This window comes from Phytophthora infestans, genomic scaffold, assembly GCF_000142945.1.
Source record: "Phytophthora infestans T30-4 supercont1.103 genomic scaffold, whole genome shotgun sequence".
In the NCBI taxonomy this organism is placed as follows: domain Eukaryota; phylum Oomycota; class Peronosporomycetes; order Peronosporales; family Peronosporaceae; genus Phytophthora; species Phytophthora infestans.
The window spans coordinates 264,144-268,540 of NW_003303656.1; positions in this window are offsets into that span (position 1 = coordinate 264,144).

Consider the following 4,397-nt stretch of genomic DNA (forward strand, 5'->3'; position numbering starts at 1 on the left):
TATCACCTGTAGACCAGTTAATATAAAAAATATCACCTAATATTTTCTTCTGAGACAATAATATGATATTATTAAATATCAACTTAATATTAGTTAATACGATATTATATTTTTCAAAGATTGCGTAATCCGCCTAAACTCACCAATCAGAGGTCGCTAGCTGAAGTATTACTAATCAACCGGGACAGCAAGGTTGGCGTCGTGTGTTGGCACTGCTAAGCGCATTGATCTAGCACCACAGGCAGCAGGTTCATTAGACGCACGATGTGGACGAGGAGATCGGTAGAGAACAAGAACGAATGTCTTGATTTCGCTCTATCAACGTTAAACAGCTGTGAGCGGTTTGGCGTTTTTCCATCTCGATCGCCTTTGTCTGTGTCACAGGGAAATACTAAAAGCAAAAAAATCGCCCGCCGGCCTTTTCTAGAACCCGAATCTAAAAAGTTATTTGGCTCCGCTCGGTCCACGCAAGAAACGTACTTAAGTGGGAAATATCATAAAATATCATGTAGTATCTAATATTTTTCAGTTCTCCGAGTTAATATAAAATATTAAGTTAACTTATGCAAAAATGAGTTACTATTACTATTTAATATCGAAAATAGTACTATTACTATCAAATATATTATATAATATTTGGTTACCATTAGCCCCTGACTGTGATACCGTACTGTACGTATTACGAAGTAGTACCGATATTAGTGATTGGATACGTTAAGAAGCATGTTTCCTGTTCATAATTTAAAAAAGAGTATGCAACCGTTATAACTAGTTTGCACTGCTCGCCACAATCGGGGTAGGAAGTTGAAGGTTGCTGCGCAACAGCAGTAGCGACTCAATAGCTAGGCCTTTTCGGTCGTCGTGGGCATCATGCTCTTGCTTGTGATCGGCCAAATAGTGCCACTCCATTCCTGCATGGATAAAAACATCTTAGAATATCGCATCCGCGTTATTGATTCACTAGATGATCTTCATACCGGGATGATCGGGCCCAGATCAACGTCGTCTGTATCCCAGCTGACGATTTTGTGCACTGCGGGAATCATGTCGTACACCACCTCTAGGGTCGGGTAGTCCGCGGCTGTTCAGGGAGTACGGTCTCGAGTAGTGGCAGGAACGGTAGCACAAGATAACTTAATATATCAAAACGCTTCTTGTTTCTTTCTCTCACTCAGCTTAGGCAAGAGGTAGTAAATGTAAGACTGAGACTAACGAGGGCCTACCGCCAACTCGCTTTCCTATACACGACACCGCTTCAGTTAATCTTGATCAAAAGAGTCCTTCTCCATGACATCCGTCCTCGTGCGGCGACAGGAAGGTCCGAGACGCGGTCCACCTTGCGCATCCGGCCTTGTCCCCAGCCACGTAGGACGATAGGAGGGAACTCACACACCGTTCCTGTACTCCATCGTAGCGTTCCAATACAATCACACCATAACTTCACCGGTCTCATGTGCGAAGTGAGTGGGAGCTTGCGGGGTCAACGGGAACCAGCCGCCCACCGTCGCAGCTCGTTGACCTTCGCCGAGATCCCTTGGCACAAAAGCCTGCCCGCCAGCGCCTGGCACGACACCTACATTCCCGAGTACGGGACATACTCCCCGACTTGGAGTTTGCCGTCCTCGGCGAGCGGATGGCCAATGCTGGCGGCGCAGGCGAGCCATTGTTTCTGGCGCACCCGAAAGGTCGATAGGATGGTCCGGCGGTTGCTCGGTTCCATAGGAGTTACCCAGAAACGCTTCCATAGCAGGGGCATCTTCTTCCGCCGCTTGAAAGTCGTGTAACACTTCGATACCATCCTTGTACCGCAAGCGTTCCAAGCAGAGAGCCTCGGCACGCCTACGCTTCGAAGTGTTCAGTTGGGTGTTAGCCAAAGCTTGACCGACCACACTCTGGGGAGCCATCGAAAGCAGCGGGTTATCCCCTTCGCACAGACGCAGTGCGTGCGAAATCACACCGGTCACTACGACGATAAGAGGTCCTAGCAGGTCCCAGCGAGTCCATTCGTAACAGTGGTCGTACGTCACTAGCAGCATAAGTCCGATGGCGACACCGATAGGTCCTTGTAGAGCGAACTCCACTAGGTCGTAGAGGTTAATAGGTACGAACAGCAGCAACGGCAGGCACAGCAATGCGACTTAGCAGACGAACTCACCAACGCCATAATCAGCGAAGTAGAGTAGCCCGGCTGGCTTCCCATGATCCCTCACCACCATTCGCCGTCCAAGTCGCCACCGTCGAAGAAGTCAGCGTAGCCACGCTGTCCAGCGTTCCTTCTCCACGCCCGCATTGATCCAGACCGTCCCAACTAGAGGCGTGTAGGAGTAGTAGTGTCGTTTCATGACTAATGTTTTTTTTTGTTTTTTTTTCAACAAGCCCCTTGTAGAGTTCATCTCGCTTCCGATGACTTGTTGGTCTCTCTTCGTAATGCATGTGGCTTGAAACCGTTTCGTAATATTCAAAATTATGCAAAGTAAACGTAGGAAGTGTTTCAATGCACACTCCCCATCAAGACTGACTTTAGAGTCCACCGTGACTCGAGAGACCAATCTCACTCCACTACTCTTTAGAAGAGTAGTTCATCTTCGTCCACAGCGGCGTTAGCTTCTTCCAGGCGCGCGCTGCGGCGAAGTTCCGGAAGTCCAGCCTCCTTCCTTCTCGTGTCTTCGAACGCTTTAATCAGAGCGGCGTAAGTAGGCAGTAGAGTATTTCTTGGTCTCCATAAAGTCTCGTAAGTCGCCAATAACACTAGGAACTGTTCCTCTCGATTCTTCTTGCGTCCCGCAATGATGTCGATCACTGGGCAAGGTACACCTGTCAAAGCCGTCTCCTCACCACCAATGAGCAGTCTTTCCACGTAACTAGTGGAAGGGAGATCATCTTCGGTCAAAGGACCGTCGTCATTCAAGCTGGGGTTGATCAGTACTCCCTCCGGCACTTCAGACGGGAACGGTCTACTCCAGCGTCCGGTGAAACGCTTCAAGCGGTTGACATTGATGGTCATCACTCGGTTCGGATGGGTAGGAATGGCTATGCGATAAGCGTTTTCACCCACTGTTCCCACCACGCGATAGGGACCATGCCACGAGAAGGCTAGCTTCTTGGTCGTCCGTTCGACACGCCGAGCCCTGAAATACTGGTACACCCACACCGGGTCGCCTTCTGCGAACTTCACTGACACTTGACTGCCCAACCGTTGTTCGTGCCGACCTTGAGCCTTCAGAAGTTGGCGTTCTACCATGCGTCTAGTGTCACGGAAAGACAAAAACAGTTTCCGACGATAGCTAGCGACCTCATTGCTCTTCCACTCGTTGTTCGTATTGAGGAACGCTAGGTCCAGAGGCAATACTGGGTCTCTACCATAGAGACTGAAGAAGGGCGAATCCCTCAACGCCTCATGATAGGAAGTACGGTAAGCAAACAGTACCCGCGGCAAGTTCAAATCCCAGTCGGTCTGCGACTCGTTGACGTACATTCGTAGCATTCCCAAGAGCGTACCATTGAAACGCTCTACCAGTCCTTGCGTCTGAGGATGATAGGCAGCGCCGAACAACTTCTTGATTCCGAGAGTCTCGTAGAAGGAGCGAGCCAATCCCGAGATGAAGTTGGACCCTTGGTCACTCAGCAGCCGCTCAGGAACACCATGGTGGGAGATCACTTCGTTCACCATCACTTCCACGAACGTCACCGTATCAAGCCGAGCCACCGGGAACGCCTCCACTCACCTAGTGAAGTAGTTCGCGAAGACCAGAATGAACTTGTTACCTCTAGGAGTAGCCACCAAGGGGCCTACAGCATCGACGACCAACAAGGAGAACGGTCCGGATAACTCTTGCACAGGCATCTTCTGCATGAGACCATTTTTCCACGGTCGATAACCTTTACCACTTCCACAGACAGTACACTCCCGAGCGTACTCAGCTACATCCTTCTTCCAACTATGCCAATAGGCATGCTTACGGAATCGATCCATCGTCTTGGTAACTCCCACGTGTGCCGATAACACATTCTTATGACAGTGGTGAAGAACGGTTGAGATGAACGGTAGCGGGACCACGGGCACTTCGAGGTTGGACGCGGGTCCAGCTCGAGCCTTCAGGTGTACTCGACGCATCACAACACCGTTCTTCACAGTGTAGTTAGGAGTCCATCAGTAAGACCTTTCGTTCCGTAGCTGGGGATTCAAGGCGAGAGCTCCGTCGTTCAGGAACGCGATCATCGTCCTGCATCTCAAGGCGTTCTCTTTCTGTTTCCTCTAAGAATCGAGTCTGCTGAAGTCCGAAAAATATCGACTGGGGGACAACAAAGGAGCTTGTTTCCTTCGGGCTCGTTCTTTCTTCCGCAAGCCGCGAATAAGGGGTCCAGCACTTCGGCAGCTGTTCTTCGGGTACCCGGGA